The sequence below is a fragment of the Corvus moneduloides genome, chromosome 14 (assembly GCF_009650955.1).
Source record: "Corvus moneduloides isolate bCorMon1 chromosome 14, bCorMon1.pri, whole genome shotgun sequence".
Classification (NCBI taxonomy): Eukaryota; Metazoa; Chordata; class Aves; order Passeriformes; family Corvidae; genus Corvus; species Corvus moneduloides.
The window spans coordinates 4,381,812-4,390,774 of NC_045489.1; positions in this window are offsets into that span (position 1 = coordinate 4,381,812).

The window sequence follows — 8,963 nt, forward strand, 5'->3', positions numbered from 1 at the left end:
TCCTGGAGCACCTGGCCCTGCTGAAGGTGTTTGATGGGGCTGTTTGTCTCTGCCTTGCAGTCGCTGCCACAGTGCTCAGGCATGCTCCCAGCTGGGCAGCCGTATGTCACCATTGCTTCTGTGAAACCCGGGCCTTTGATTAGGCATTTTTCTTTCAATTAACTGGAAATTGTCAGATTTTTGACAGAAGCACGAGGAGCATCCACTGGTGGATGAAAGGTGAAGGCTTTAGGAGCCACGAGGTAAGCAAGTGGTACAAGCTGATATAAAATGGGCACAAGATTTGAGACCCAGCAGTAAAACTTTTGTCAGCAGCACAGAGTTAGGTACCCACAATGAGTGCCATGATGGGATTTTACAGATTATCGAATGATTACCTTTGTTCTGCTTCCTCAGAAGACAGAAACAAACTCTTTGTTAACCTTGCTTATTCTTCATGCTCTGAGTTGTTTTATATCCAAATTGCAGTGTGACATTTATTTTCATGTGTCTGTTCTTTCCTGTATGGAATCATGGAATCCCAGGATAGTTTGGGTTGGAAAGGACCTTAAAGCTCATCCAGTTCCACCCCCTGCCATGGGCAGGGACACCTTCCACTATCCCAGGTTGCTCCAAGCCCTGTCCAACCTGGCCTTAAGCAAAAAGGTATTTAGGACCTGTTCTGCTAATTTGGAGGTGTAAAAGTACTGTTGGTATATGGATGCAGTTTATCTCTGTAGGTTTATAACAATGTAAAATTAGCATTTTGTTCCAGTCTTCAGTCACATTTTTAATTTATTCATGCTGTGTTGTTCTCAGGATGGGGGTACTGATAAGTGCAGATACCTGAAGCAGTCTTCCTTCACTTTTCTCAAGAAAAAGGTTTAGATTAAAGTATTTTGCAGCATGGACAGAATAAAAAATTATGCAACTTTTAATCAGTAGCACATATTTATAGGCACATTAATAGAACAGTGTCTACTGCTTCCTGGGATATTTGCATTAACTTTAGTAAAAATCCACAGTCAGCCATGCTAAGAGTGAATGTTTACTGCTTTAAAATGAACATTGCACTAATTTGTCTTACAAACCAGCAGAGAAATGCCCATGAAGCTGGTTGCTGACAGGTGAACAAGGGATATTAAATTCCAGGACTAAATTTTCATGGAATTTTCATGTGCAGTTATTTAATTTAGGATTGTAGTTATTGTGTCTGTTTGTGTCAAGCCATGTAACTGCATTATACAGATACACATTCAGACACAATTTTTCTTTGCATCCAGAAAGAAAACATCATTAGGGAAAATAATTTCAGATCACCTATTTTTGCATGTCTTGCTGGCACATAAGTGGCATTTGGCTGGTATGGAAAGTCTGCTAATGAGCAGAGCAGCATCAAAGTTGGAATTAAAAATCCACCCCCTAGAATGAGCAGCAAGTCTTAAATGATGGAAACTAAACTGCTGGGGGTTGTCTAGTGTGTAGTCAATGATTTTATTTTTAATTTCTGTGAAAGTTCTATGGAATCTAAAAATTGGTTTGTTTCTTAGAGGAAAAGCTATCAAGAACTGAGATTTAACTGCGTCTTTCCGTAGTCCTTGATAAATGGGATTATGTGTGGCTTTCAGTGCAGTTCATTTCAGAAGATTTGGTGAGGACTGTGATGTGAAATCATGAATGAGCGAGCTCATGAACAAATGCTCACTGCTCGGGGGAGGCTTCTTGATCTCACAGCTTGTTTAGGAGAAAAAGATCTTGGATTTGACTGTAGTTCCCTGGTGTGGTCCTGATGGACACCAGAACCATTAAATCTACATGAAACAAGCAGCTTCAGCCATTTGGCTTGTGGCAAGTTGCTCCTTTTGCATTCCTCTGGCTGCGCCTGTGAGGTGAATTGCTCCAGGTGGAATTATCCTCAAGCCTTCACGCCAAGAAGGCAAATTCATAACGTGACCAAGAGTGACCACTGCGCCAAAAAGCTCTGCACATTTCAAAACAGTAAAGAAAAGGTTATTACACATATCCCCAACATCAGCTGTGAGAGAACTCTGGAACCCCAGGCCCTGGCACACATTTGTTCCACGTGTCTGTCAGATCAGAGTGTGGGGTTTATGATGTCAGTGGGACATGTCATTTAAGTGTTGATTTTTGGGCAGTAAACATTAGAAAGTGAACAGGCTTGCTACTTGCAAAGTATGTTTGAATGACAGCTGTTCTGTTTTCCTAAATTTCAGCAAGCAAAGTAGTTGGAAGTGTTCAGGAGCTAAATCTGTCAGCTTTCTGATACAAAGGAAATTTTGCGGGGCTGGAGCACTGACAGAAGTGGGGGTGGAAGCACAGCGACAGAACAAAAATCAGAAATAAATACAGCTTTACTTTGCACTTTAATTTACATTCTTGCCATATTTTAGATCCCAAGGCAGACATACTTTAGGACACTGCTAGTGAAAAATATTTCTGAGAGGCTGTGGGCGTTTGTAATCTCCCTTCCTCCGGACGTCTGGGCACGGTCACAGTCAGGCCAGGACTGGGAACATGAGGCTGAGCTGTGCATCCTCAGGGGGATCCAGCCAGAACTTCCCCTGCACTTGCCATGGGTTTATTACACCTGGTACTAATGGTAATAATGGTAATAATGGTAATAATGATGTAACCCCTCACCACTCTCAAAGTCTCGGTATCTGGTTCATGGTTAGAAATTAATACTGCTTTGGGTATCGTATCTTTGTTTCTGCAACTGCTGCCACTGGAAGCTCTCTGTCTGCAGATTCTATTTAAATTCTCCTTTTGTTTTGATGTCTCTGTCAGCATTTGAAGTTGACTGATATTTATCACAGAGTGCTCACTGCCTGCCCTGGTTTCCCCAGTGCATACCCCATGGCCCTCTTGCTTAATGCTGAACTGGCAAAGATGCTGGCAAGCATCAGACACGCAGACTAATGACTTAAACTGGCTTCTCAACCTAAAGCTTTTACTATTTTGGTTGAGGAATTTTTTTTTGTTTTGATTTTCTCTGCAAAAGGTAAGAGGTTACCCCCAGAAAACCTCTTAGGGTGGAAGCAGCTACTGAGTTAGCAGAGCTAGGCTGGCTAACTGGGTTTAATACTTGGTGAGCATTCAATGATACATCCTGGAGGCCTGGAGAGAGTCAAAGAAGTAGTTTAATTCATAGTTTTCAGTGCATTTCCCCTGCTGGTAGGTTACTCACTTGAAAAGTGGCCATATTTTACTGTCAGTACCATTGGAAAAGAAATAGTGCTCGTTTCAGTATAAATGAGAGAGAAGTGTTACCATCAGACAAATTTGTGATGAGTGTTCTTCTGTTGGTACAGATGGCATCTGTGTATTTTTATCACTATAAATCACTCACAGTTGGAGTCATACTTAGTCCAATATCTTGCTTTATGTTTATTGACATAATCACAGTTTTAGAGACGATATTAATCACTCAGTTCTTTGGAAACATTTGGATTGGTAGATAAAAAAACATATTTATTTTGAGAAAGCAAATGGTACAATTAATTTTCACATATTTGTACATTTACAAATAATAAACAAACTATATTGCAAAGCAGTGAGTTAATACATTGAAATATTGATTTGTAAGCCTTGTTTTTCTCCTACAACACAGTGCAGGTGTGTGATAAATCAGAACTTCTGCAGTACCAGGAAATGCACCGGGGAGAGTGACCTACATTTAAATGCAAACTGTATTTTTGCGGTTTTCCCCAAAAGCCCCACTGTGTTGGTAAGATTCCTCAAGAAGGCTTGAATTTGTTTTTTGTACTGTGCTGACCACAGCAGTAGGAGCTGGTAATGGTCCCAGCTGGACCAGCTGGGAGGGGAGGGCGGGAGGATTACACAGAGGGCTTGGATCAAACCACCTTTTTCCTTCCCTTCTTTTGGGGCTTGCTGATGCCTTGTTTGGCTGGGAGCAGAACCTGAGCCGTTCCTCTTGCACTGCACAGGTCACCCCTGCCAGGGTGGGAGCATCTGCACCACAGCTCAGGAGCACAGATGGGAGAGCAGAGCCATGAGCAGCACTGCTCCCTGCTGCTGGGTTTGTCTAACTTGTGCTGTGACATCTGCATGAAAGGGACTGTGAATCCCTGCTAACGATGCTGGAAATGTTCCCATCCCAACAGGAATGAGCTGTGGGCTCTGCTCCCCCGCCTCTTTGCAGAAGGGTGAAGAGGGAGCAGGCTTGCTCCAAGCCTTGCAAACAATGGGCTACAGCCTGAAGGAAAACAAAAAGAATGATTTCTTAATTTTCTCAATGAAAACCATTTCATTTGTCCCCTGCTTTCCACAGGGTGTGCGAGGGAAGCTGGCCTGCATGTGCAGCAGATGTGAGGTGATGCCAACTGGTTGTATAACCCCTGTGACCTGATCAAGATAGATGACTTCTTACTCACTTACTGTTTTTTTTCACAATTCACGCAGTTTTCCTTTTCTGAACCTCAGCAATTACCCAGTTGAATTAACTTTGAAAGAATGGTATTCAAACTATGAAATGCTTAAATTCAGCTAAGATGTAGCCAGATAATTTTGCACCAGTAACATCCATTGAAAACTATAAGAAAATGTGTTTCTATAGGCAGACACACCCAACCTAACCAGTTTCAAATTTGTACACACTTGCATTAGCAAATTGAAGCTTGCTTTGCTCAACTGAAGCATGAGTCATAAAGATACCAAAGAAAATAACATCCAAAATTCCACCTGAAGAGTAACACATAATTAAAAAATTGGTTGACTCAAAGGAGCAGCCATCTTCATAAGCAGAATTATCTTCAATGACCTCCTCTCTATCTAAATGTGCCTCCACACAAAGGGCGGCACTCGCTGTCCCAGTCCCTGGGAGCCCTCCGAGCACATCAGCACAATTATTCCAAGAAGTCAGGATAGCTTTGGCACTGCTGAGCTGCTGGTGTGCCCGAACGTGGGAGGTGGGATTTGTATTTGTTTCTGGTTTCTGTAGCACATTTACCAGCTCCAGTTTAGTGTTAATGGCTCTGGGTAGACAAGGAGAACACGACATTTGTATTCCTGGTATAAAATCTAATCAGAAACAGTTCCCGGTCTTCACTGGATCAGCGAAATTCAGTTGCCACTGTAAAGGAGAAGGGAAAAAATTCTTAACTTACATTTTTCTGAGGGGAGTAATTCCATTAACTCCAGGGCAGTTACTCTGTATTTACTGCCCTGTAACTGAGGTCACAAAGTGCCCCTGTGGATCTGCGAACTCTCAGAAAACAGCTGCGAGAAGATCATGCTCCAGGAGATTGTAAGGGGGAGGAATATTGCAGAAAATAATTTGCCTAATCTATTTTATAAATCCATATTCACTCATCCATACATTTATATTTAAGTATTTACACATCGTAGCAAAAGGGACATCAAAAGTCCCCCAGCTGAAGCTGCTGGGATGAGCTGGATCAGCTTTGCCTGGAGCCTCTGATGTGAGAAGGGATTGTTTACTACAAGGACTTGGAATTCTGCAGTACAGTGCAGGCAAGAGGTAGAGATGGTTTACCTTGGATAACCTAAAATTCATAACAGAACTCGAGAGAAAAAAGCCTGATCCCATATAAACACATTTTCCTATCAGCTGAGAATCTTCACTGCCTTACCATGATGGGTCTGGCACACCACCTGGCACACTCAGATAGTGGGGTTTTCTGTAGGAATGGCTTATAATAATTCATATGGAGGTTCTTCTAATGTTTAGAATAAACCTAAATGCATTAAATACACAGTATTAGCCATGTTTGTAAACAGAAATTCCTGCCATTAAGAGATAATGGGGTGTATTTGTAATTACCATTCTCTAGTGAAATGACATGCATGATACTTCTATATTGATTCAAATGTCATTAATAATACATACAAGACAGACTTCCTTCATAGGAACATCAGGCAGCTGTAGAAAATTTTAATTTAAAAACAAATGACGTCTACAGTGGGGCTATTTTCCTGACTAAAACATCGTGTAGCTTTGTGTACCTGCAGAGAGCTGGGAAGGAAGAGCTGGAGCTGTAAGAGCTCAGAATTGAGGTATTAATGTGCAACTCTTTGGGAATTTCCCTGCGGGAGATTAAATGTCAGACGTGTCTGTGATGCCCTTACAATCACAGTGACCTCAGGAAGAAACTTTTTCTTTACTTTCTCCTTCTTCCACAGTGTCAGAGGTACCAGCATGTGGTAACTTCTTATACAATCTTTAATAATGTCATATGCAATAGAAACACAAACCACCATGGGAACTCCACATCAAAATCCTGTGGAATTATTTCCTGCACTTGATTACAAGTATAGAGAAAGACTAAACCAACAAAATAATGTTTCATTGACATGTAAAGAACCATTGCTGGAGCTGAAAATTGGGAATTGTCAGATATGAGAGAGCAGAATTTGTTCTCCCACATGTGCAGGAATGCCCTTGGTGAGTTGATAAAGCAGATTGTGCGGTTTTCCTACCAAATTTTGTAAGATTGCTGCTGCAAGATTTCTGCCATCTGCACCTCGTTTCAGTGACACCAGCTGTGCTGGTGGTCCTTTGGCCACATCCATTTCATAACTGCAAAATTCATCTTTTAGGCTTGAATTTCACTCAAAATTTGTAAAGAAAGAAAAAAATATAAAATGGCAAACTGCACCACCAGCCCCTGCCCTGCCTGTCCCTCTGTACTTTGGATGCAGTGATTTCCATGTCATATTCTGCCTCAGCTCCTCTGCTAATGGGAATGAATACCAAAAATACCATCAGAACGCCTTTTATTTGAGTTGTGCTGGTGCATAGAGAGCAACAGGTTAGACAATGGCATGTGAGCAAAAGATTAGATAGTACTGAAGCAAGGTTTTATAAATCTGTCTCAGACATCACATATGAAAGAGATATTTAATAGATGGGATTAAAAGTGTTTATAATTATTAAGATGATTTAAAAATTCTTCCCGATAACTTGCTGCCTTGAGTCAGAATGAATGAACAGAAAATTACTGGCATGTATTTACAGTTTTTATTGAAAAAATACTTGTTTAGATGCTTGGTGTCAGAAAAATATAAAATATTGGGTATGAAAAGGTATTAGGGTATGTATGTGAAGTACATCAAAATAATTCTAGTAATTAAACCTTTCAACTCCACTCTTCTGTTTAACTAAAATGTTACTTCTAGAAAGATCTTTCTCCCTGCAGGTACTGAGACTGTCCTAACTATTTATCTTGACGCAGTATTTAGATCAAAGCCTGTAATAATCTGTTGTTTGCTAGGATTATAACCAGATTTTACAGTTTATATTTGTGTGCACAGGCTCAACTGCGTGAAGCTCTATTGGCAGGTGAGGACCATGGTTGTCCCTACATCTTTTTTGTGGTTTTTGACAAGTATTTTCAAATGCAAATGCCTGACATTAATTAATCTTGGTCTAATCCTCAGCCTGGTGCCTTGACATCCCTGTGGCTTTGGGGAGAATTTGGTAGTTTTGAATGTCCTTTAACTGGCTTGGAATGTTATATATTGGAATATTATATATTTGCCATCCCAAAAATGCAGCCTGTGTTCTTTTGACTTCTCTGGCATCAGCTGCTGAAGAAAGGGAATTTATCAGATGGAATAGTTAATCCAGGGACTGGCTCATGTGTTTGATAATGCAGCTTGCTCTGCAGTGGCTGTGGACAGGTTGCAGCTTGCCTGTAATTATAGATCATATAAACACATTACAGCAGGAGTTTCTATAGGCACAGTTCCAGGAACAATCTGGGCTTGTTCTAAATAACAAATATAGCACCAGTGCAAAGTGTGGGAAATGGCACATAACATCCAGTAAAAACGCTCCTGCTGGTAGGACTCTCATTTGGCTGCTATGCACATGAGAACACAAGAAAAAATCAGTTAACTGGGAAGTGTTAGGAAATGGTTGGAAGTAATTGTTTTGCCAAATTAGTAGTCTTGATGATAGGACCAAGTTCACAAGAAAATTCCTTACTGTCACTATTTGGCATGAATATATGATATAAAGGGAGGTTAATTGGCTGCTCTTTAAAATAATTGAAAAAGCTTCTTTTTTGTGGAGGCACCTCCTTGCTAGCCGGCAGTGTTCCTGAGGGGATGTGTCAGGGGAGGGATGGAATGTTTGCAGAACATGCAGGGGCATTTTTGGGTGGTTACATGGACCCAGCTGGGAGATACTTGTGGCTCCTCATGACTGCATTCCTTCCCGTTATCCTGAAAGGGAATTTTCTCCCTGGCAGGGTGGCTCCTGGAGTCCAGGCATTGGCTGACATTGTATCCATGCATTCAAAATGGCTGATTCCCTCTAATAATGCTTCCCCATTCCTGTTTTTATCCTTATGAAATGTGGCTGGAACATAACGGGCACCTTCCTTTTCCAAGAACTCTTGGTAATAGCCCAGGAAGGTTTTCCTAACCAGCAGCAAGCATTTCACTGGTGGTTTTGGTGCTTGTTGGAAGTGGCTCGCTCAAAACCAAACAGGCAAAACCTCACAACAAAAGAGATTTGCTTCAAATAAGCAGCTGTAAGAATTGCCTAAGCTGTAAGAACTGGGAATGCACAAGGAAAAGGTACGAAACCTGCAGGAGGAACTGCTGAGGTCCATTGATTCATCCTGTCTTTTTCACCACAAATATTTCAAAACATGCACATTTTTTATTTTGGCTTTTTTGGTGGGTTTTTCATTTGTTTGGTTTTTTGGGAGTTTTTTTGGTTCGGGGTTTTTTTTTGGGGGGGGGGGGGTGGTTTTGATTTTTTGACATTTCTGTCGTATTTTCATTGTTTTCATGTTTTCTCCAAACGCCTGGAGGATAGGATTTAAACACCCATTTATTGAAAGACAGTTTATGTACTCCTGTGCTACAGAAGAAAGGAATGGATACATGTAATCTAGTTTCTTATGTGGGAAAGTGATGTAAAAATCAGAGAATAAAAGTCAAGAATCTTATTTGGGGTCTGGAGCTGCAAT